At 36.7% G+C, this 26,459-nt stretch overlaps 1 pseudogene; it reads left to right on the top strand.

Moving 5' to 3' along the window:
* Positions 1-9,845: 9,845 nt before the first annotated feature.
* LOC122739218 lies at positions 9,846-11,665 on the top strand (annotated as a pseudogene).
* The last annotated feature ends 14,794 nt before the right edge of the window (positions 11,666-26,459 follow it).

Below are 26,459 nucleotides of genomic sequence, written 5' to 3'. Positions count from 1 at the left end.
CACTGAAACATACTATCAATGAGGATCTCTAGGAAAGAAAAGTGATAAAAGGCATATTCAAATAATTGTATTATGGGAATAGAAGATGAATTGGTCCTGTGACAAGTGAGGTATGACAGGCAGACAGCCAGAGTGCTCTACCAGAACCATCTCAATATTAAGAGAGTAGGGAGCGCTTCCAGTAGATTGGGTGGACCTCCTGAGATGAACATTTGGGAAGATATCAGCAAGAGGATGAGCAGGTATGGGCAGGATTATGACCTGCAACAATAGAAGAACCTATTGAATTTATGAAGTATGTGACCCATTTGAATATTTGAGTATCCCTAGGATCCAGGGCAACTCCTTGTACATATGGAGATCTTAATAAGTGATTATTGAATCAAATAGTAATGAAAGCAACTCCACCCCCCCTTTCCCCTTTATATACATTGGTGACATTCCTAGGTTATATTATTTAAAAATCCATTAGAGAAAATAAAACTGTCCAAACATCTTAATATTGTGCTCTTTTATATCCTAGTGATAATAAGTATTATATAACTGACCACCTACTTTGTGTTAACTTCAATATAAGGAAGCATCTAAATGCTCTGTATGAAAATCATGTTAGTTATCATAAGGAGACTCTCAAGTGTTTTATAGCCATTGGCCATTGTAATTGGATTTTGAGAGAACTAGTTACATCTTGTTAATAAAATATGACCTGCACAACAACCAGGGGGATAATACCAATCAAAGAAAAGATATATGGATTTTTTTATAGCTGTCAAAGAGGATCTCTGCTTTCTCTGCAGCATCATACAGTAGTTCTCATTCATACCTGCTCTTCAGAAAGCACTTTTTAAAACTAAATAATCAAAATTGGTGAATACCATGGGTTCTTTGATTGCTGATGTCCAATTCATTTGAATATCAATGACTACAAATCAGGCTTTCTGATTGATAGGAAGTGAAAAACTTACATCCCAGTGGTTAAAGTCATAAAAAAAAAAAACCCTCCAAATTTAATATAGGGCTTCCTTACTGATGGGATACATCTCTGGAATTAGGTATTTGTTGTTGCTACTAAGTTGTTTCAGTCATGTCTAGCTTTTTGTGACCCTATTTGTGGTTCTCTTGGCAAAGATACAGAAGTGGTTTGCCATTTCTTTCTTCAGCTTATTTTACAGATGAGGAACTGAGACAATGAGAAAAACAGGCTAATCAGCTTGCATAGTCACACATCAAGTAAATGCTTGAGGCTGGATTTGAACTCATGATTTTTTCTAATTCTAATCCCAGTGTGCTATCCACTATACCAATCTTTAAATTAAAAAAATATATATTTTAATCTCATAAATTTGCATCCTACTTCCAAAGATACAATTCATAGTTTCCACTCAAAACAAGTTATGTACACAAACATTTTATCATGCCAGTAAGTCTTTCTTATTTCAGTGATATGACATAGCAGTCTCCAATCCAATATAATCTTAGACTTCATTAAAAGAGTCAGCTTTCCTAATGAAGAAACAACATCCCAAGTCTGTTCTGGACAGAATAAATTTAGATTATTATATTTAGTTCTAGATGCCATATTTTAGGAAGGATATTGATGAGGGGGAGGATGTCCCTAACCAAAACTCCTCTCCCTGGGCCACTACACCCTTATATTTTGTTTCTGTAACTAAAATTAAATGAAAATTTAATTTTATGAAAAAACTATTTGACCAACAGTGGTATAAAATATCAGGAAAAAAACATTTTTGCAACTAATTTATTAGGAGACAATCTTTGTCTCATTTTATTTTTTAGCAGAAACAAAAATTTCAAGCGGCTTAATTATAATCAATACTTTTATCTCCCAGAGATTTAAAGAATTATAATTGCCAATCCAATCTGACTTTTTAACTTTAGCTTGGAAGTGATAAAGTGATAAATATAATTTGTAAAGAATGATGGCCTTGACTACACTAAGGTGAGAAAATTATATTGGTGAAAGGAAAAGTTTCTTTTATCAGAATAAATAGAATTATTGATTTTAGAGGGAAAAGGAGTTCTTAAAGATTTATAAATAAGAAGCAGAAATTTTGCATTTCCCAGTAGTATAAGGATATAATTTCTTTTGCTAAAAAGTAGAAAGTACTATAGTTTAAGTTCAATGTCTACCATTATACCAAATAAAAATTCTATCTCAAAAAGTCAGACCAAAATTACACATGTCAATTTCATATTAATACAATAAGTAAAACATAGTCATAGAAACTATTATTGTCAGACCATTAATTAAAATATCATTGGGAATTGCCTCAGCAAAAAAAAATAATTAAAATAAAATATCATTGGGTCTATTCTTCTCAGTTTCTTTAATGGTAGTTCATCTCAGCTGTGAGCAGAGTGTTTTGGGGAAATAGTTTGGCTTTGAAGGATTTTAAGTTACAATGCTGATAGTCGATTCATACCTAGAGCAGGTGCATCATTATTTAGTATCATCACCTGTAGTTCATCAGTGAGATTATAAAATGCAATTTTCACCATACAGAAAATATAAAACTATACATTTTATCTATCCCTCTGAGACCCAAGCCTGGGTCTTACAAGGGACCTTTTGTGGCTAATGGAAAGGAAATAATTAACTTGGAAACCTGAGACAGAGTATGTTTTCATAGTAGCATAGTAACAACAGAGAATGTCAAGTTCAGATCCATTCATAAAATTGTAAAGAAATATATATTTTCTATTCTCTTTTCTCTTCTGTTTTATACTTTTACAACATATGTGCACACATACATGCCAATTTATGCTGATATATCATGAATATCTAATCTCATCAATGTGGATACCCAAAAAAATTTTCCAGTGAAAGTGAAAGAACCTCTGTCCAAATGATTGGCAGAGTCCATTGTACAACATTTGAAAGAAAGTCAGAGATCAGCACTGGAATTTGTACTTTGTAAATTTGATGAATATGATGATTTATCAACTTTGGCATTCCACCAAGGTAGATCACAGCAACTCATTACTTTAGTATTATTTAACACTAAGCCAAGGGTCCTTAACTTAAGGTCCAGGAACTTGTTTACCATTTCCATGCTTTGATAACTGCAGTTTCCTTTAAAATGCTATGTATTTTTATGAATTTAAAAATATTACTCTGAGAACAATGAGAAGGGGTACAGAAGCTTCACTAAATTTCCAAAGGGGTTCATGACAGATACAAGTTTAAGAATCCTTGCCCTAATCTCTCTATGACTGTCACCCAACATATTGTGGGTCTTTCTGTTGTTCTTTTCATTTCTAAAATACTAATCTAGCACTCAGGCTATTTTGTCTTATTCTTGCTCCATGACTGCTCAATTTCTTTTCAGTTAAACATGTTCTTGAAAATATTTTGTATTTTTTTCTTCTATGGGAGGAGGGTAGTAAAAGAATCCTGAGAAAATTCATATTTCCATGACCAGGATAGGACTGGAACATTCTTTCAGTGATCAGATTTAAAAGGACCAGACATGACATATTCCAAAATAGCAACAAGGTATGGGCTCTAGTCTGACTCAGAGACTGGATTTGGGAAATCTGTGGCTAATGGAAAGTTCTGCAATGTGAAGTTCCTTACTATACTTCTTTATAAGCTTGTGGCTATGTTTACCCATCTCCCTTCCATACCCCTATTTGTAGAGAGAGTAATTAACACAGTCTGGAGGTTGTGGCAGGATCTAATACTTCCTTTCTTTTTTATATATTTATTTATAAATATTATTTTGTAAATTGACCTAGCCTGGAGTTTCAGAGAGGTAAGAAAGAAGGAAAATATTCTCTTTTCCAGTCTTATGCTTTATGCTGTCTTTCATTTCTCTCATCCTTTGCTTTATTTTGGCTGTGAAAACTTCCAAGTCCAAAGCATAACTGTCTTGACATCTACATTGAATTATTATATATTCTCTGGCATGTTAAGATGTTTGCTTCTTACAATAATGGATTCTTTATTCATTATATTTGTATTCTCAAACCTTTGGGCAGTTAGGTGGTATAGTGGATACAGCACCAGCCCTGAAATTGGGAGGACCTGATTTCAAATCTGACCTCAGACACTAGCTGTGTGACCCTGGGCATGTCACTTAACCCCAATTACCTTAAACATCTAGGGCCATTTCCAGTTGTCCTGATAATATATCTTGTCACTGGGCCCTGATGGCTTTCAAAAATAGAGTCAGGCTGGTAACTTTGCACAGTCCCTCCTCACTTAAATCCAATTCATTGCATGTCATGACATCTGTCATGGTATTCTGAGAATGGAGGGCAAACAACAAAAATTCTCAAACCTAGTAGGTACTTACAAACATAGTAGGTACTTAATACATACTTGTCCGTTGACTGATGATGATGCACTAGTGAATCTGGCTAATCAAAAATTTGGCTTAATAAATTTGTTGTTGTTTAGTCATTTAGTCATTTAGTCATGGCCACATCTTCATGAAACCATGGACCCTTGTATCTTTCACTATCTCTCAAAGTCTGTTCAAGCTCTTGTTTCTTGCTTCCACAAGACTATCTATCCATCTCATCCCTTGCCATTCCCTTTTCCTTTTGCCATCAATATTTTCCAACATCAGGATCTTTTCCAATGAGACCCATCTTATTATGTAGCCAAGGTATTTGAGCTTCAGCTTCAAGTATTTGACCATCCAGTGAATAGTCTGACTAATTTCTTTAAGCGTTGAATGATTTAATGTCCTTGTTGTCCAAGGGACTCTCATTTGGCATTTTCTTGGCAAACATACTGAAATTGTTTGCCATTTCTTTCTCCAGGTCATTTTACAGATAATGAAATTGAGGCAAACAAGGTTAAGTGACTTGCTCAGATTCACACAGCTAGTAAGTGTCCTAGGCTGGATTTGAACTCAAGGCTTTCTGACTCCAGGCCTGGTGCTCTTCCCACTGTGCCACCTACCTGCCCTTGCTTTTTTAATAGAAACACTGGTTATTCCTAAGTACTACATTTCCAAGAAACAGAATCCAAAGAAATATAGGCCTCCAAAATTTACTTGATATGCCTACTCCATATTGAGTACAAATTAAAGGGTGCAAGGAGAAGAAATTAATATATTGGATTCATAGATCTTGGAGAACAGTCTCTTTTTCCCTTTTTCTTTTGTATCCCCAGAATCTAGCACAGTTCCTGGAACATCATAAGTGTTAAATAAATGTTGTTATTTAATTGAAATGATTTAATTTCTCTTTGATGATTCTGAAAGCACTGCAGAATTTTTGCCAGGGTCGTTATTATGAACACCAATTAACACCATTCTCTAGGTTTATAGAATTACCAGTTGGAGAGTTGACTAATAGCCAGATCACAGAATACAGTGCTATTTTCAACCAGAGCAGACACATATGTTGTCTATGTGGTATAAGGACAGGAAGAATGGAGTGGAGTATTCATTTGGTGATACTCCTGACTCTATCCCAAGGCTACTGTATGACCTTGGGTAAGTCACTTTTGATGTCTATGGGTCTTTCATTTGGACAAAGAACTTTCAGTAAAAATTTATTAAGCTCTTATTATGTGCTACTCTTTTATAGGTTAAAGTAAATTTAGACCAAGAAGATTAAGTGCCTTACTCATGGTCACAAAGTGACTTAGTAAAAATGCCATAATAGATTTAGGTCTCCTAACTCCAAACTCCACCAGGCACATTAGAAAACATTTTTTTTTTGCTTTGTTTTAATTACTTTTTCCATATAAGTTGTATTTCAAGAATATAATCTATCCTAAGTAAAAGCAAGAGTAAAGAATATTCATAGAAGCCATTGACATGTTTACATATTATAAATGGATATTTAAGAAAAAGAAGAAAAAGAAAAGAAAACTTTGCATTATATTCCCTAAATATTTCAATACTTCTACTAAAACTTTCTCCTGATGCCTACTCATGGTAAGGCTATGATTGTATTCTATGAAATCAGATGCTACTAAATAAATAACTCCTATAGAATAGTAACCCTAAAGGAAGCAGAAGGACAATATGACCCCATCCCTAACACCCCTTATAAATTTATAGGAGGCAAAATGAATGAAAGGAGTAAAAAAAAATCTAGGGCCCCAGATGTTCATATAAAAATACACAAAACATGTAACAAACAATGTGAGTTAGAGATCCTAAAGAAAGAAGTCACATTTGACGTTATAGATATGATTGAGAGTTGGTAAGATGGAGTTTATAACTGGATAGATAGAACTGTACCAATGTTTTTTAATTGTATCAAGCTTAGCACAATGCCTAACATATAATAGACACTTAATAAATGTTTTCAATTGACTGAAAAAAGAAAAGACAAGAAGCTATCCTTGCCTTCAAGGAGTTTACAATCTAATGAGGGAGAAAGCATGCAAAGAAATAGATACAAAGAAAGCTATATACAGGATAAATATGAAATAATTAATAGAGGGAAGGCACTGGGTTTTTTTGGGGGGGAGTTATAAAAATAATTTATTTTCCCCCCTTCATAGTATTTTATTTTTTCTCCAGTTACATGTATAGTTTTCAACATTTATTTTTATAAGATTTTGAGTTCCAAATTTTTCTTGCTCCCCAAGACAGCAAACAAGCTTATATGGGTTATATATATATAAATATATTAAACATATTTAAACATATTTCCACTTTAGTCATGTTGTTAAAGAAGAATCAGAACAAAAAGGAAAAATCTCAAGAAAGTGAAAAAAAAGAAAAAGTTAAAATAATATGATTCAATTTGAATTCAGATTCCACAGTTCTTTTTCTGAATGTAAAGAGCATTTCTAATCATGAATCCTTTGGAAATGTCTTAGATCATTCTATTGAGAGAAAAGCAAAATCTTTCACAACTGATCAGCACACAATGTTGTTGTTACTGTGCACAATGTTCTCCTGGTTCTTCTCACTTTACTCCAATTAGTCCATTTAAGTCTTTCCAGTTTTTTTCTGAAATCTGCCTGTTCATCATTTCTTATAGTACAATAGTATTCCATTACGTTCATATGCCACAAGTTGTTCAGTCATTTCCCAATTGATGGGCATCCCCTCAATTTCCAATTCTTTGACACCACAAAGAAAGCTAGTAAGTGTCAAGTGTCTGGGGCTGGACCTGAACTCAAGTCCTCCTGAATCCAGGGCCAGTGCCTTATCCACAGTGCCACCCAGCTGCCCCTCTCAATATAACTTCAAATGGCATTTTTACCATTAGCTTTCCTCACACTTCTATTCATTTTCTATTACCTACTCTTGCTTCTATTATCTGTACATTTTTGATCAGAATGTATGATTTCGTAAGAACAGTGAACTCCCCAACTGAAAACTCCATCCACAAACACAGTTAGGCTTCTTATGCATAATTTTTATAGCAAATGGCTGCTTGTGAAACAGAATAACTTACTCATAGTCACATAGATGGTATATATCAAAAGTAGGATGTAAGCCCAATTCTTCCTGATTCTTAGATCATTTCTCCATCCACATTGCCAGGCTGATTCTCTCTGTGTGCTTTAAAAAAATAAGTTGGTGGGGGCACCTAGGTGGCTCAGTGGATAAGGTACTAGGCCTAGATTCAGGAGAACTTGAGTTCAAATCCAGCCTCAGACACTTGACACTTACTAGTTGTGTGACCCTGGGTAAGTCATTTAACCCTCGTTGCCCTGAAAAAAAAAAGTTGGTGGCTCCACATTGGTCTCTTTAGAAAACTCCCTCTTTCTCCCCTCATTAGAATTGCTTCTTTCTATATCTTCAGAATGTTATCTTTGGCAGTTTTCCATCTCTCCTGCCCTGCAGAAATCTAGTCCATGAGATCAGGCTTTCTCTGAACATTTTGAAATCTGTCCTATTTCAAACTAGCCCATAGCAGATTATGCCCAACTTTTCACTCAGTGTTTATCACAAATTTTGATATGGCCTAAACATTTGCCTCCATATTCCATAAAATTTCCATCAAAAGAACCAGATCGGGGGGGGGGGGCAGCTAGGTGGCACAGTGGATAGAGCACTGGCTCTGGAGTCAGGAGGACCTTAGTTCAAATTCGGCCTCAGACCCTTAACACTTACTAGCTATGTGACCCTGGGCAAGTCACTTAACCCCAATTGCCTCACCAAACAAACAAACAAACAAAAAGAACCAGCTCATCCTTGTCCAGAGCAAGGGAAGAGAATAAGGATTTACATAGTACCTATTATGTGCCAGGCACTGTTCTATGCACTTTACAAATATCTCCATTTTATGTTCACAACAACCCTTGTAAAGAATTAATTGTTATTTGAGTTTTTTATGACCCCATATTTTGGCTAGAATTTTAACAATCCCAGCATGTGCACTGGCCTGGGGCTCAGGCGCAACACCTCTGCAAACAGTACATGTTCTCATTAATGTAGTTATATTGAGGAAAAGAGATATAAGACTACTAATCAGGGTAAATGGGATATTACCCAATTTTAAAAGAATAAAAAGCCTCGCAATTCTGATTTTTGTTTACATTTTCTCTGCTTATATATATATATATTATATTTATATAATAACTCCTCAGTAATTAAAAGTATAAAACAAAATAATAATTTAAAAGTTGATATATAGTATAAGTAGGAAGATAGCGAGTACAACTCACTAATGAATTAAGTCAGCAGTAGTATGTGACTTATTAGATTACATGCTCTTATTTTGAAAGAAATAGTAGGTACAATCGTTAAGTCATTTTCCTGCCAACTATTTTGCTATTAGGACTAGAGACCATGCCATAGAGGACTTGAGTTTTTAGGTCCAGTCCTTCTACTTTGTGGCCTTGAGCATTCAGTTGCTAAATACTTTAAAGCACCTGTTATGTGCCAGGTTAAATTGGGGGTACAAAGAAAAGCAAAAGACAATCCCTGCTCAAAAGAAGGTCATAGTCTAATGGGGGAGATGACATGCAGACAACTATGTACATACAAGTTTATACAGCATAAATTGGAAATATTCCACAGAGACAATGTTCTGGAATTATTAATCAATGCCAATAGGACAAAATGAGACAATTGTAAGTGATTCAACAGTTAAGAATAGGAAATATGTTTATCCATAACATAAAAAGAATATTCAACAAGGATTCTCTTCAGGCAGGTTATGCACCTCCTTTTCAATTTGGCCAAATGAATTTTTTAAGGAATTATTTTCTTCAGTCAATTTTTGTGCTTCCTTTTCCAAGCTGCTGATTCTTTGTGTTTCCTTTTCTAAGCTGCGGCTTCTTTATGCTTCCTTTTCTAAGCTGCTGATTCCTTTTTCATAATTTTCTTGCATTGCTTTCTTTTTTCCTTCTACTTCTCTCAATTGGGTTGTTTTTTTTGTTTTTGTTTTTTTTTTGGGCAGGGCAATGGAGGTTAAGTGACTTGCCCAGGGTCACACAGCCAGTGTCAAGTGTCTGAGGTCAGATTTGAACTCATGTCTTCCTGAATCCAGGGCCAGTGCTTTATCCACTGCTCCACCTAGCTGCCCCCTCAATTGATTTTTAAAATCCTTTTTGAGCTCTTCCAAGGCGGCTTTTTGTTCTTGAGACCAATTCATCTTCCCTCTTGAGACTTCTCATGTAGGCAATTTGAGAGTATTGTCTTCATCTGAGTTTGTGTTTGTCTCTTCCCTGTTGATACTGAAGCTCTCAATGGTGAGAGCTCTTTTTTGTTTCTTGCTCATATTGCAGCTTATTATTATTATGTTTTTTAAGATTGAGGTCCACTCCTCAGGCACCAGGGTTACTGTTTCAAGCTTCTTGTGTTGGAAGATAGGGGTTTGTGTCACTGGCTTTCTGCTCTGAGGCCTCTATGGCTTGTGGATTTTGCACTGCCATGGGCTTGCTTCCAGCGCGCATGGGGACAGACAGGCTTGGTTGCACCTGTCCTGTAGGTGGCCCCCTAGCTGGCAGCCTGCCCTCTCAGCTGGTGCTAGTGGATCTCACCACTGGTCTGCCATACCACTAGCCTGCTAAGCCAAGATCAAGGGGCCTCAGTTGCTTCCCGCTGACTTGCCTCAACCCCCTCCACATGGCTCTGCGTTCCTCCCCTGCCTGAGTGAGACTGACCTTTCCTGAAGTCTTTTAAATTATCTCTGTTTGGAAGATTGTGATTCTCTTTCTTTCTGTAGGTTCTGTAGTTTCAGAGTCTGTTTAGAGGCTTGATTTAATGTTGTTTTTAAAGGAAATCTGGGAGAGCTCAGGCAGCTTACTGGCTTCTCTCTGCCATCTTGGCTCCACCTCCTCAAAAACGATTCTCTAACTCCAATAGATATCATTACTTTCATCTCCAAAAGAAAACACCTCGGGTCATCAGGACAGTATTTGGTGTCTTGTACCATCTTAAGATTTCCGCCAAGTCTAAAGTGTTTAGATTCACTATGACTAGGTTTTTTTATGCCCTTATGTGACCAAGAAGTCATATCATGCAGCTGTGTCAAGGGAAATATAGCCTGAGTCTTGTTTCTCCCTTCCCCCTACCAAGAAAGTTGTGGTGGAGGCCCTAATTAATTTTTTATGTGTAAAACTAGCCTAACTCATGGTGGGTTGGGTTAGGGAAACCCTGATCAATATTGGTCCTATCATAGGCCTCTAATGTCCTGACTGTTAAATCCCTGATTTATCCCATTATTTCTAAGGAGGCTCCAGACATGCTCGACTTTATTCTTTGGCCAGATTTCTTCCAACTTTCACTTTTTCATTTTGTAATCAAAGTCAAATGAAAGGTTGTCTCTATCTACTTCACTCTGGCTCTACTCAGCACCCTCTCCCTGCAGAGTTGTTGTCTTTCCCTTTGAGAGCATAAGCTCCTTGAGCACAAGAACTATCTTCCTTTTTGCATTTTTAATACTCAGCACTTAGTATTTGGCATGTAAAAAGTGTTTATTAAACAAATTTTTTCCGTCATAACCAGTGATCTTTGAAAAATTTGAAAAATAAGACAAGTACCAAAGTTTTTAAGAAAGAAAAGTGTTGCCCAGACTTAAAAAAAAAAAAAAGACCAGACCTTGGGCAAGTCACTTAACCCTCATTGCCCCACAAAAATAAACAAATGAATGAATGAATTAATATAAATAAAAGAAATTGGAGTAAAAAACAAAACAAAGTTCACCAAGATTACCCAGTACCTGGTTTAAATCTGTAAACTTACTTTAAAGTGACAGAGGAAACTTGTTCCCTTGAGCAAAAAGGTGGAAAGGCATGAAAAAAGATGAGAGGAAAAAGCATTAATAGCTGCTCAGCTAGGTAATGCAATAGAAAAGGAACTGTTGGAGAGGCTAAAACAAGATATGTACGGTGACATCTACAACTTCCCCATTCATGCCTTTGACAAAGCTCTCGAACATCAGGAGGCTGAAAGCAACTACTCAGATACTGAAGAGAAAGATGAGGAGGAGGAAGAAGATGATGATGATGACTTGAACGAAAGGGAAATTTGTGGAAGATGATGAGGTGGAAGAGAGTGACATTAGTGATTTTGAGGATATGGATAATTTAGAAGCTACCAGTGAAGAAGATCAGAAGGAAAGATCATCCATTGAAGAAGAAGATCGAGATGCTCCTGCCAAATGCAAAAGCAAAGCCCCACTCAAAGTCCCTGTGAAGAGAAAGTGAGCCTGTGTGAAAGTAAAGTATGAGCAGGAGACAGAAACAGCCACCAGAGCCCAGACTGCTTGATCATCTTCAGGCATTTTATAAAGAGACAGAAATAAGAATGAATATTATAATTTTTCCATCTTTTAAAAGATCCTTGCTCTCCCATTTTGTGTTTAAAGGCTTTGTTTTTTAAACACACTTTGTCAAACAAATACTCATTCTTTTTTCTGCGTGAAAAGATAGAGAAAACCTCAAATTTTGATCAGTATTTTCATGGGAGAGGCAGATTTATTAAATAACAGTTGGGCTGGAGAAGGCTTGGGGTTTAAGCTTGTGGAGAAAAACATTCCTGCAGCCTTAGAGTGGCCTATCATCATGCCACTTTATTTTACTCTTGTTGTTTAGTCATGTCTTTTCATGACCTCATTTGGCATTTTCTTGGCAAAGGTACTAGAGTGGTTTATCATTTCCTTTTCCAGCTCATTTTACAAATAAGGAAACTGAGGCAGATAGGGTTAAATGACTTGACCAGGGTTACGCAGCTAGTAAGTATCTAAGGCCAGATCTGAGTTCAGGTCTTCCTGACTCCAGGCCTGGCATTCACCTAGTTGTCCTTGATTTCACTATCCTTTTGCTTAATTAAGACTTTTTTTGCTCTTCTTGATCCCTAATCCTATGGAGTTAAAGGGAAGAAACAGGCTACCCTACTTCCAGTCACTTTTATACTGAGTGGAAAATTGTTCTCCTGAACCTTCCTTTGTCATCCAAACTTTAGGGAAGACACCTTCGGGAATCCTTTTCTTCAGGTTAATGGATGATGAAGGAAAGGTAACATTTTATCTTCAAAGTAAGAAAAAATATATTTATTATTTTTTAAAAAGGCAGTATATCCTTCTATGTTCCAGCAAGGGTTATTCTTCCTGAAAGCTGCTGTACTTTTCTAATGTTCATCAGTTATTTGTATGAAGGCATAGATGACATGTTTAACATGTTCATGGAGGACACAAAACTAGAAAGAATAACTGATATACTTGATGACAAAAATCAAAAAGATCTTGATAGGCTAAAAATGTGCTGAATCTAACAAGAAATCTAAAAAGCATAAAAGTTAAATTATATGTTACAGTTTAAAAAAAACCCCAACAACAGCTTTCTATATTTATAAGAGAGGTATTGATAGACAGTTTTCCCTAAAGTATTTAGCATGTTCAAGCCCATGAGCCAACAGTATGTTGTGGAAGACACAAAAGTTAATGTAGTTTTGGGCTGTGTTAGGTATAGATTCCAAGAATAAGATGACTGTGCTCATGGGGGACTCTATTCTTGGGGAGTTAATTCACTTGCTTTTGGAATGTTGCCTTGAAGCTGACCTATATTGATTGGTAAGTGAGTACCCAGCTCCAGACAATCCTTCACCTACATGCACCTAAGAGAGCTTGCTGTCAAAAATGAATGGGTGATGGATTTGCTTTATTTTCTATTCTATTCTTATTATAATATGAAAAAGGTCCAATAGTCCAACTACTGATCACAAAATATAGAATGCAAATAATGAATTGTTGTAACATTCATGTGGTATGTCTTTGCTATCATACACTGAAGTATATGTACTATTTCACAGAGCGATTTATGAAATTAAGTTATAAGGCATTTATTCATAATATATGAGATCAATTATTTTGTGCAGACATTTCTTAACAATGTATTTTCTGTTCATTACAAATGTAATTAGCTTTTGATTGCATTAGATTTCATTAACCAATGTTCTGATTTTATAAATAAAAAAGCTTATGTATTTTGTCCTTTAGATTTATTTTAGATAAGTTATAATTCATTTTTTATTAATTTCCTTCCTTAGATTAAATTTACATTGAGTTTGCCAAAATATGTATGACACACAGAAATCAAATAAATAGGATTTGAGGTAAATGTGTATATATATGGATGTGTATATATGTGTGTGTGTGTGTGTGTGTGTATGTATATATATATATATATATATACATGGGCATATGTATTTATAAAAGTGTGTGTATATATATACTCACATACAACTCTAAAATCATCCAAAATAGTACTGTCAACTCTGAGTTTTCCAAAGCTAGATTCTTTCTGGTAAGTCTTGTTTTGATACTTTGTTGGTAATATCAGGTCTTGTTTTTAATTAATACCTATTGTAATTTAAGATTCTAAATGTGGGTTCTAATCTGTTCCCCCAGTTTTGGGGAAAACTGACTAAAATCACTGATAAAATGAGTTTAGGTTTTTAAGTGTTTATTGAAAGATAGAAAGAGAAAGATTGAGAACAGAATTCCAACAGCATGGCAATCCTATCTTTCCTCAATTTTTCCTGTGAAGTCCTCTGCTGCCACCACCACCACCATCATAAAGTCAGGAACCAAAAAGAGACAGACCTCTCCATGCAGGCCCTCCTTCCTCCTTCCTGTCCCCTCCCAGAAAATGGGAGGCTCCTCAAGTTGATTGGCTGGTAGCCTTGGTGGACAGTACCCATGCGCAAACATTACTTCCTGATGCCAAGGAAAAGCTGAATGGCCTTGCCTTCTGAGGTATTCTCCTCATGGTGGGGCTTTCCTATAGTAAGTCTCCAGTAGGTGCGTCATTCCAATCATTACACTATTATTATAAGTACCACATATTTGTTCTTCATTCATTCTGTGAGCTACATAAGAACAGGGGCTGTGCCTTTTGTAAACTTTGTATCTTCTGCAGCACCTAAAAATAGGTGTTTAATAAATGTTTGTTGAATAAATAGATGAACGAAATGCATTCTTTTACCCAACAGAAGGTTAAGGACACAAAAGAGGTAAGTTAATTTGACTATGATCACACATGTAATAAACTTCGTAACAAAGATTTTAATTCAAATATGACTTCAAGCTACTCTTTTCATAACTCAACATTGCCTCTCAGAAAGATAACAAGTTTGATAAAATAATTTGCTTGAATTATTGTTCTCCAGGTGCAAAATGATTTTATTCCCAACTAGCAGAATATAGAGATTTAGTAATTTTTGAGAAAGAGGAAAAGAAGTGGGATGGCTTTCTAGCTTCTCCATTGTCAGGTTCTTTTCAACACTATATATGAGTATCTATAATTTTAATCTTAAAATTGGAATTGCTTCTGAGACCAAGGAGCTAGGACACTGTGCCTCTTCTCTTTACCAGTAAGGAACCCATCTGTTCTAGACTAACTTAAGTGTTCTGAATAGAGTTCATTTCTGAGGAAGCCTGAAAATCTAAAAGAAGGACTGGACTACTTTTAATTCACTTTTCAACTCATTATCACTTTACTTGGATGTCCTGGGGGGCAAATTCCTTAAAGGTGTTTGTTTATATCTAGGTCCCCTAAAGGGGAATAAAAATCATACTCAGTAAATACTCTAGAAAGGAAAGGTATTTATTTCACATACAAAAAAGAATTCTTAACAATCCATTCCTTTGTACTAAGTCCATTGAAGTGAAGGGGAGTAGAGGTAGATTTAACCTTTTTGGCCTTTTTCTGGAGAGATTCAGAAAGAACAGGTGAGTCTTGTAAGAACTTAATCCTGGGGAGTCTGGAAGAGGAAACTCGTGCATACTATCACATTGCCCCCCCTTCCTGAGAGCAATAATGGATCAGAGGTCCTTAATAGTTGCCCCAGCAAATAAAATCATGAGGCCTAAGAGTTCTTAAGCTAACCATTTGAAAGAAGATTTCCTGGACAATGTTGAATTCCTAAGGAGTTATGGAATTCTGTCTCCTAAGGAAAAGAGGGCAGGGGTTGGTTGCAAATGTCATTTCTGGAGGGATTACTGTTATTAATGGATCTTCAAATCCATCTGAGTATCGAGTTTAAGAACTACTAAGTTTTTTCACATTTTCTCAATTTTGTGGGGAGAGCAGCTTGGGTGAAATAAAGGCTATTGTGTACCTGATGTATTTTCTTACCTTGAGTGTTTGGTAGCTTTAGAGATGCTTTTGTATGTACCTTTGGAGATCTTGACATCAACTATAGGCTGATATCACAGAGGTAATTCTGATTAGAGACCACACAAAAAAAAAGTCAAAGACAGAGACTTTGGAAAGAAGTTCCCCAGATTTGATCTAGTCTGTGTTAACCAAGAATTTGGGGTGATAGACAATAGGAGAGTTCTGTGAAATGGATCTGTCTTACAATCTACCCCACAGAATTGATATGAAAAACATGATTTGTCATCTTAAAGTGCTATGAGAGTTATTATTAAGGTCAGTGGTGCTGTTGCAGGTTCCATATAGATGTGAATTATTCATGTCTCCTAGTTCAGTGCCATTAGCAATAAATCAGTGCTGCTTACTCATGTGGGTGAAATGTCCATATAGCATTATTCAAATTTTAGGCTTGGGTCATAGGATTAGAAATGAAGAAACCCCTGATGAACCATAACTAGTTTTTTGTACATTTGTTTCTTTATTTTTAAAAAAATTATTTATTTACTTATTTTTAAATTTTCAACATTTGCTTTTATATGATTTCTAGTTTCAAATTTTTCTCCATCACTCCCCTCCCTTCCCCCTCCCCAAGACAGCAAGTAATGTGATATGGGTTATATATGTACAATCACATTAAACATATTTCTGCATTAGTTATGTAATGAGAGAAGGATCAGAGCAAAAAGGAAAAACCTCAAAAAAAAATAACAACAACAACAAAAACAATAAAAATAGTATGGTTTGATCAGCATTCAGATTCAACAGTTCTTTTTTTTCCCTGGATTTGGAGAGCATTTTCCATCATGAGTTCTTTGAAACTATCTTGGACCATTGTATTGCTGAGAAGAATCAAGTCTATCACAATTGATCAACACACAATGTTGTTGATGCTATGTACAATGTTCTCCTGGTTCTGCTCATCTCAGTCATCATCAGCTCATGCAAGTCTGTCCAGGTTTCTCTGAAATCTGCCTGCTCATATTTTCTTACAGCAGAATAATATTCCATTACATTCATATACCAAAACTTGTTTAGCCATTCCCCAATTGATGGGCAACCTCTCAATTTCCAATTCCTTGCCACCACAAAAAGAGCAGCTATAAATATTTTTGTACACTTGGGTCCTTTTCCCTTTTTTATGATCTCTTTGGGGAAAAGACCTAATAGTGGTATTTCTGGGTCAAATGGAATGCAAAGCTTTATAGCCCTTTGGGCATAGGTCCAAACTGCTCTCCAGAATGGTTGGATCAGTTCACAGTTCCACCAACAATGCATTAGGGTTCCAATTTTTCCATAGCTTCTCCAGCATTTATTATTTTGCTTTTTTGTCATCTTAGCCAATCTGATAGGTGTCAGGTGGTGCCTCAGAGTTATTTTAATTTGCACGTTTCTAATCAATAGTGATTTAGAGCATTTTTATCATATGGCAATAGATGGCTTTGTTTTCTTCATCAGAAAACTGCCTGTTCATATCCTTTGACCATTTCTCATTTGGGGAATGACTTGGATTCTTACAAATTTGATTTAGTTCCCTATATATTTAGAAATGAGGCCTTTATCAGAAGTACTGGTTATAAAAATTGTTTCCCAGTTTTCTGTCTCCCTTCTAATTTTGGATGCATTGCTTCTGTTTGTACAAAACCTTTTTAATTTAATGTAATCAAAACCATCCATTTTGCATTTCATAATATTCTCTATCTCTTGTTTGGTCATAAACTGTTCTCTTTTCCAGAGATCTGAGAGGTAAACTATTCCTTCCTCTCTTAGTTTACCTATGGTATCACGTTTTATGTCTAAATCATGTACCCATTTTGACCTTATTTTATTTTGCTTTGTTTTTTTGTTTTTTTGCGGGGCAATGGGGGTTAAGTGACTTGCCCAGGGTCACACAGCCAGTAAGTGTCAAGTGTCTGAGGCCAGATTTGAACTCAGGAACTCCTGAATCCAGGGCCGACGCATTATCCACTGCACCACCTAGCCGCCCCCTTGACCTTATTTTGGTATAAGTTATAAGATGTTGGTCTATGCCTAGTTTCTGCCATACTCTTCCAGTTTTCCCAGCAATTTTTGTCAAATACTGAATTCCTATCCCAGAAGCTGGAGTCTTTGGGTTTATCAAACAGTACATTATTAAAGTTATTTACTACTGGCTCCTGTGACTAATCTATTCCACTGATCCTCCACTCTATTTCTTAGCCAGTACCAGATAGTTTTGATGACTGTTGCTTTATAGTAAAGCCTCAGATTTGGTACAGTGAGCCCACCTTCTTGTGCATTTTTTTTCATTATTTCCCTTGATATTCTTGAACTTTTGTTTTTCCAGATTCATTTTGTTATTAATTTTTCTAGCTGTATAAAATAATTTTTAGGTAGTCTGATTGGTATGGCACTGAATAAGTAAATTAATTTGGGTAGAATTGTCATTTTTATTATATTAGCTTGGCCTATCCATGAGCAATTGATATCTTTCCAATTATTTAGATCTGATTTGATTTGTGTGAAAAGTGTTTTGTAATTGTGTTCATAGAGTTCCTGGGTTTGTCTTGGCAAGTAGACTCCCAAGTATTTTAGATTGTCTATTGTTACTTTACATGGAATTTCCCTATCTCTTGCTGCTAGACTTTGTTGTTCATGTATAGAAATGCTGATGATCTATGTGGATTTATTTTATATCTTGCTACTTTGCTAAAGTTCTTAATTGTTTCAATTAATTTTGTAGTTAATTCTATAGGATTCTCTAAAGTATACCAGCATATCATCTGCAAAGAGTGATAGTTATGTTTCCTCCTTGCCTGTTCTAATTCCTTTAATTCCTTTTTCTTCTCTGATTGCTAAAGCTAACATTTCTAGTATAATATTAAATAATAGAGGTGATAATGGACATCCCTGTTTCACCCCTGATCTTATTGGGAATGCCTCTAACTTATCTCGATTAAATATAATGCTTGCTGATGGTTTTAGGCATATACTGCTTATTATTATTACTCATTATTATTATTATTTTAGTTAGGCAATTGGGGTTAAGTGACTTGCCCAGGGTGACACAGCTAGTAAGTGTTAAGTGTCTGAGGCTGGATTTGAACTCAGGTACTCCGGACTCCAGGGCTGGTGCTCTATCCAATGAACCACCTAGCTGCCTTATACTGCTTATTATTTTAAGGAAAGCTCCACCTATTTCTAAGCTCTCTAGTGATTTTATTAGGAATGGGTGCTGTATTTTGTCAAAAGCTTTCTCTGCATCTATTGAGATAATCATATGATTTTGTTTAGTTTTCTTATTGATGTGGTTGATTATGTTAATAGTTTTCCTAATGTTGAACCAGCCCTGCATTCCTGGTATAAATCCCACCTGGTCATAGTGTATTATCCTCATGATCACTTGCTGTAATCTCCTTGCTACTATCTTATTTAAGATTTTTGCATCAATATTCATTAGGGAAATTGGTCTATAATTTTCTTTCTCTGTTTTTGCTCTGCCTGGTTTTGGTATCAAAACCATATTTGTGTCATAAAAGGAATTTGTTAGCACTCCTTCTTCACTTAATAATATTGGAATGAATTGTTCTTTAAATGTTTGGTAGAATTCTCTTGTATACCCTGGAGATTTTTTCTTAGGGAGTTCATTAATGGCATGTTCAATTTCTTTTTCTCATATGGGTTTATTTAAGGATTTTATTTCCTCTTTAGTTAACCTGGGCAGTTTGTATTTTTGTAAATATTTATCCATTTCATTTAGATTGTCAAATTTATTGGCATACAGTTGGGCAAAATAGGTCCTAATTATTGCTTTAATTTCTACTTCATTGGTGCTGAAATCATCCCTTTCATTTTTCATACTGGTAATTTGGTTTTCTTCTTTCTTTTTTTAAATCAAATTAATCAATGGTTTATCTATTTTATTGGTTTTCTCATAAAACCAGCTCTTAGTTTTATTGATTAATTCTATAGTTTTCTTGATTTCAATTTTATTATTTTCTCCTTTAATTTTCAGAATTTCTAATTTAGTATTCAATTGGTGATTTTTAATTTGTTCTTTTTCTATCTCTTTAAGTTGCATGCCCAATTCATTGATCTCCTCTTTCTCCTTTTTATTGATGTAAACAGTTACAGATATAAAATTTCCCCTAAGCAGTGCTTTGGATACAACCCAGAGATTTTGGTATGTTTTATGATTTGTTGTTTGGCCCATTTATCCTTTTTTTTTGGTGAGACAATTGGGGTCAAGTGACTCACCCAGGGTCACACAGCTAGTAAGTGTCAAGTGTCTGAGGTTGGATTTGAACTCAGGTACTCCTGAATTCAGGGCCAGTGCTTTATCCACTGCGCCACCTAGCTGCCCCACCACTTATTCTTTAGAATGAAATTATTTAGTTTCAAATTAATATTTAGTCTACCTTTCCATGACTCTTTACTACATGTAATTTTCATTGCATCATGATCTGATAAGGATGCATTTACTATTTCTGCCTTTCTGCATTTGACTATGAGGGGTTTTTTTTGCCCTAATACATGGTCAATTTTTGAATATGCACCATGTACTGCTGAGAAAAATGTATATTCCTTTTTATCCCCATTCAGTTTTCTCTAGACATATATCTAACTTTTCTAACATTATATTCACATCTTTAACTTCTTTCTTATTTATTTTGCATTTAGATTTATCTAATTCTGAGAGGGGAAGATTCAGATTCCCCACTATTACAGTTTTGCTGTTCTTTCCTCTTGTAACTCATTTAACTTCTCCTCTAAGAGTTTGGATGCTATACCACTTGGTGCATACATGTTTGGTATTGATATTACTTAATTATCTCTCTTACCTTTCAGCAAGATGTAGTTTCCTTCCTTATCTCTTTTAATTAGATCTATTTTTGCCTTTGCTTTGTCTGAGATAAGGATGGCTACCCTTGCTTTTTTGACTTCAGCTGAAGCATAATATATTCTGCTCCAACCTTGTACCTCTACACTGTGTGTATCTCTCTGCTTCAAATGCGTTTCTTGTAAACAGCATATTGTAGGATTCGGGGTTGTTTTTTGTTTGTTTTTTTTTTTTGGTGAGGCAATTGGGGTTAAGTGACTTGCCCAGGGTCACACAGCTAGTAAGTGTTAAGTGTCTGAGGCCAGATTTGAACTCAGGTACTCCTGACTCCAGGGCCGGTGCTCTATCCACTGCACCACCTAGCTGCCCCAGGATTCGGGTTTTTAATCCATTCTGCTATTTGCTTCTGTTTTATGGAAGAGTTCATCCCATTCACATTCACAGTTATTATTACTAGATGTCTATTTCCCTTCATTCTATTTACCCCCTTTTACTTTTCCCCCCTTCTTACACTCTATTCCTCCTCACCAACCTTTTGCTTCTTACCTCTGCCTCCCCCAATCTGCCATTTCTTTTATCACCCTCCTCCCTTTTCTTTACCCTTTCCCCACCCTGCTTCTGCCCTCCCTTCCATCAGTTCCCCCCTTTTCCCCTTTCCCTTTTACTCCCTAAAGAATATGCTAAGTTTATTTATCAAAATGAATGTATATGTTATTCCCTCTTTGAAACAAATCTAGTGAGAGTAAGGTTGAAACAATGCTCACTCCTCCCCTATTTCCCTCTATTGTAATATGTTTTTTGCAACTCTTCATATGATGTAATTCAATCCATTTCACCTCCCCTTTCCTCTTCTCCCCATAAACTCCTTTTTATCCTCTTAATTTTCTTTATATCATCACATCAAAGACAATGATGATTTTATCCTCCGATTCTATATCAGGGCAGTTCTCCTTAATAATTTTCTGGAATAGTGTGTCTAGACTCTTTTTCTGAATGTGGTTTTCAGGCAGTCCAATGATTCCCAAATTGTTTCTCCTGGATCTGTTTTCCAGGTCAGTTTTCTTTCCAATGAGATATTTCACATTTTCTTCTATTTTTTCATTCTTTTGATTTGTTTGACTGATTCCTTGTGTCTCGTGGAGTCCTTAGCTTCCAAATGTCCAATTTTAATTTTTAAGGCATTGCTTTCTTCAATAAGATTATGCACCTCCTTTTCCATTTGGCCAAAGGAATTTTTTAAGGAATTGTTTTCTTCAATCAATCTTTCTGCTTCTTCCTGTTTACCTTTTTATGCTTCTCCAGGTTCTTGTATTTGAAAGTCAAATTTTCTATTCAGTTCAGGTCTTTTCATCACAAATGCTTGAAAGACCTCTTTCTCATTGAAATCCCATTTTTGCCTCTGAAAGATTATACTCAGTTTTGCTGGGTATGTGATTTTTGGCTGAAGTGCCAGTTCCTTTGCCCTCTGAAATATCATATTCCATGCCCTTCGGTCCTTTAATGTAGAAGCTGCTAGATCTTGCTTTATCCTTATTGGAGCTCCACAGTATTTGAATTCCTTTTTTCTAGCTGCTTGCAGTATATTCTTCTTCACCTGGGAGTTCTGGAAATTGACTATAATATTCCTGGAGGTTTTCCTTTTGGAATCTCTTTCAGGAGGTGATCGGTGGATTCTTTCAATTTCTATTTTAGCTTCTGCTTCTAGAATATCAGGGCAATTTTCCCTTACTATCTCTTGGAGGATGGTGTCTAAGCTTTTGTTTTGGTCATGGTTTTCAGGTAGCCCAATGATTTTCAAATTATCTCTCCTAGATTTATTTTCTAGGTCAGCTGTTTTTCCAAGGTGATAGTTCACATTGCCCTCTATTTTTTCATTCAATTGGATTTGCTTTACTGTGTCTTGGTTTCTCAGAGGTCACTAGCTTCCATTTGTTCAATCCTAATTCTTAGGCAGTTATTTTCATCAGACAGTTTTTTAATCTCCTTTTCCATTTGGCTTTTCAAACTGTTGACTTTTTTCTCATGACTCTCCTGCATCACTCTCATTTCCTTTTCCATTCTTGCCTCCTTTTCTCTACATCTTCTTTCTATTTCCCCTATTTTCTCTTCAAAGTTCCTTTTGAGACCTTTCATGGCCTGAGACCAGTTTATATTTTTCTTGGAAGCTTTGGATGTTGGAGCTTTGACCCTATTATTATTTTCTTCTTCTGAGGTTGTATTGTGGTCTACCTTACCCCAAAAGAAGTTTTTGATGGTATTCTGCTTTCTCTGCCTACTCATCCTGGCTTACTATTTCTTGGCTTTTAACTCCTTCTTAAAGTGTGGCTCTGCTTCCAGGACACACTGTTCTAGCTACAGCATGGCCCAGGAAATGGTTGGGCTTCTTCTCAGCCTGCCTGGCCTCGCTTTCATTTGATTTTAAACTCTCCACTGGGGGGGGGGGGGAGCTGATTCTCCACTCCACTCCTATTCTCAGCTTCAGAGGGTCCCAGAAGTTTGGGGTTGAGGGGGGGCAGGTTTTAATCTCACCTGGCCTGTTCTCAGGTCCGGAGATAACCTCAGGCCTATTTACTAAGAAACCAACCAGCAAAGCTTTCTGTGGTGTGGTTCTCAGCTTGTGATGAGACTGCTCCCCTGCTCCCCTCCCCCACCTGGGCCTTCAGCCACTCAGGATTTCTTCCTGGTTGCCCGCTGGGGTGGGACAGTTGAATCCTTCCCCCCAGTCCACTGGTACACCTGCACTTACCCCCCAGGCCAGCCATTCAGCCCGACCGCGTGTTCGGTTCCAGAAAATGCCTGTGCTGCAGCAGATTCAGAGACACTGGGGCAAATTTCTCAGGTGGGTGTCTGGTGTGTTGGCCTGACTGTGGGGTTAGGCTTTATTCATGGCCCAGCACGGCCCCCCTGAAAGCTATCTATATTTGGAGAACACTCTCAGCCAGTATTTTTGTGTGTTTTTCTGCCCCGAGGGTTATTTTATTTCTATTTTGGGGGCGATTGTATCAGGAGCCCTGCGCATTTAATGTCTTTCCTCTGCCATCTTGGCTGGGAGCCAAGATGGCAGAGGAAGGGATATTAAAAGATCAAACTGTCAACACTCCTATATAGGAAGATAATACTTTGAAATCATAAAAACTATCTCAGTAAGCAATTCACAGAATACAGGGCTGAACTGAATATGAAGGGATTATATCTGTAAAGCATTTATGTCTTGTTTTTTGTGGGGCAGACAGGGTGGGGTATCTTATGTCTGGGGCTGGATTTGGGCTTGGGGCCTCCTGGGTCCAGGGCTGGTGCTTTGTCCACTGTGCCACCTAATCCATGATGACATCATTAAAATAGGGTTGAGGTGTAGGAGGAATAAACTGGGGGAGGGAGAAGGGGAGAGATGGTCTGGGGAGAGGTAGTTCACATGAAGGAAACAAGAAAAAAGCTTATGGAGGAGAGTAGAAGAGGGGGAAGAAGTTGGGGAATGGGTGAACCTTAATATCATCAGAATTGGCTCAAAGAAAGACTAACATACATACTCAAGTAGGTATAGTAATATATTTTTGCCCTGAGGGGATGGGCGGGAGGGAGAAAAGGGGAGGGGGAAAGAAGGGAAGAAGGAAAGGGCAGATTGGGGGAGGGAGAAGTAAAAAGCAAAACACTTTCAAGGAAGATGAAGATGTTCTGCATCACTGCACCAGTATGACATATTGAATTGCTTGATCTCATAGGGAGGGTTGAGGAGGGAGGGAGGAAGACCAATTTAGAACACAGAATTAGCTCAGGGACCCTGATCTCATTGGAGTGGGCTCATGGAGGGAATAGCTTTCATAAGCAATTGGGAGGAGCAATCTATTTAACCCTGAAGGAAAATAGGAGGAGAAGAAGATAAGGAAGGAAGGGTGAAAAAAGGGAGTGCAGAGTAAGGGAGAGGATAGTCAGAAGTAAAACACTTCTGAGGAGGAATAGGTAAAAAGAAGAGAGAGTAAATGTCATGGGAAGGGAGTGGGATGGAGGGAAATAGTTATGATGATTGATTATAATGGCCAAACGTAAGGTACCTACTTTGCTGGGCTTTTATGAAGAAAATTCTCTGTCAAGCTTAAGGTACTATATACAGGTTATGATGAACAGGACACTATCAGAAAAACCTGGAAAGACCTACATGAACTGAAGCAGAGTGAAATGTACTGTATAAAAAATAACAGCAACAGTGGGGGATGATCTGCTGGGAAGCATGTGGTTATTTTCAGCAAGGCAATGATCCAATATAACCCTGAAGGACTTATGAAGATTGCAGCCCATTTGCAGAGAAAGAACTGATAGTATCTGAAAACAGATGGAAACACATTAATTTTTTTTTTCTTTGACAGTTCCTTAATCTGAAGTTTTGGGTTTTTTTGACTGTTTTCTCTCACAACTAGCTAATATGGGAATTTTTCCATGACTCCTCATGTATAACTTATTTTGAATTGCTTGAGTTCTTGTGGGTGGGGGGTGCAAATGAAGGGGGGGAGGAAGAGAAGTTGGAACACAAAGTTTTTTAAAAATTGATGTTAAAATTTTGTTTTTACATATATTTTGTAAAATAAAATTCTATCCAATCTTTGTGCTTCCTTTTCCAAGCTACTGATTCTTTTTTCATTATTTTCTTGTGTTGCTTTCATTTCTCTCCCCCTTTTTTCTTCTACCTCTCTCAATTCATTTTCAAAATCCTTTTTGAGCTCTTCTAAGAAAGCTTTTTGGACTTGAGACTAACTCATCTTCCCTCTTGATACTTCATATGTATGCAATTTGAAATTATTGTCCTCATCAATTTGAGATTATTGTCATCAGTTTGTTTGGCTCTTCCCTGTCAACACAGAAGCTCTCAATGATGAGAGCTCTTTTTTGATTCTTGCTCATATTTCAGCTTATTATTATTATTATTTTTTAAAGTTGAGGTCCACTGCTTGGGCACCAGGGTCACTGTTTCAAGCTTCTTGTGCTGGGAGATAGGGACTGTGTCACTGGCTTTCTACTCTGAGGCCTCTATGGCTTGTGGATATCACACCTCCCTGGGCTTGCTCTCTGTGCTAGGTCCCAGCATGCACTGGGATGGCCAGGCCTGGTTGCACCTGTGTTGTGGGTGGCCCCCTAGCTGGCAGCCTGCCCTCTCAGCTGGTGCTGGTAGATCTCACCACTGGCCCACTGTACCACTAGCCCACTGAGCCATGATCAAGAGGCCTCAGTTGCTTCCCACTGACTTGCCCCAATACCCTCCGTGCTGTGCTGTGCCGAGGTGTGCTGTGCTCCCCCCCTGCCTGAGTGAGACCAACCTTTCCTGAAGTCTTTTAAATTATCTCAATTTGGAAGATTGTGTCTTCTGTCTTTTTGTAGGTTCTGTAGTTTCAGAATCTGTTTAGAAGCTTGATTTAATGTGGTTTTTAAGGGAAATTTGGGAGAGCTCAGGCTACTTATGGGCTTCTCTCTGCCATCCTGCCTCTGCCCCCTCATTTGTTTCTTTAATAACAAACCCCCCCTATTTCCCCCAAATTTAATTTCTATGTTCAAGCAAATAAATAAAAATATAGTCTTATAATGTCTTTGCATTATACCCTATAGCATCTTTCTTAAAAACTTAGTACTTTGGGTTGGTTGTTTTAGTCAAAATCCATTTATATTCCCTGTTTTAAAATGCTTTTTTGATGATTCCTTTGTCATGAGGCATGAGATTTCAATATTACCTTGCCAGCCTTTCCCCTGGGTTTTCAGAATCTCCCATCTTATTCATTCTTCATTCTGAGGTAAAACCTTACATTTTGGAGCAAAATTTCTCTTTGTTATTCTCTTCTCTGTAGTAGCCCTCTCTGTCTGAGCTTTTCTCTGCTTGACTCTGGAATGTCTCTCCTCTTCATAGTGTCCTCCTGCTTCTCCAACTGCATGTTTTGTGCCAGAGCCCACTACTAATGCCTCAAATTTAACTCTTTTTAATCAGTTTTCCAAATAGAAGTTTAAAAATTACTAACAGTTTTTGAATTGTTTTGTTTTAGGATCAGATTCACCCTAATACAGAAGAACATATGTACATGTGGTTAAATCTAGTTTTAACTATAATGGATT

The sequence above is a fragment of the Dromiciops gliroides genome, chromosome 2 (assembly GCF_019393635.1).
Source record: "Dromiciops gliroides isolate mDroGli1 chromosome 2, mDroGli1.pri, whole genome shotgun sequence".
Lineage (NCBI taxonomy): Eukaryota > Metazoa > Chordata > Mammalia > Microbiotheria > Microbiotheriidae > Dromiciops > Dromiciops gliroides.
This window is presented reverse-complemented; position numbering and strand designations above follow the sequence as displayed.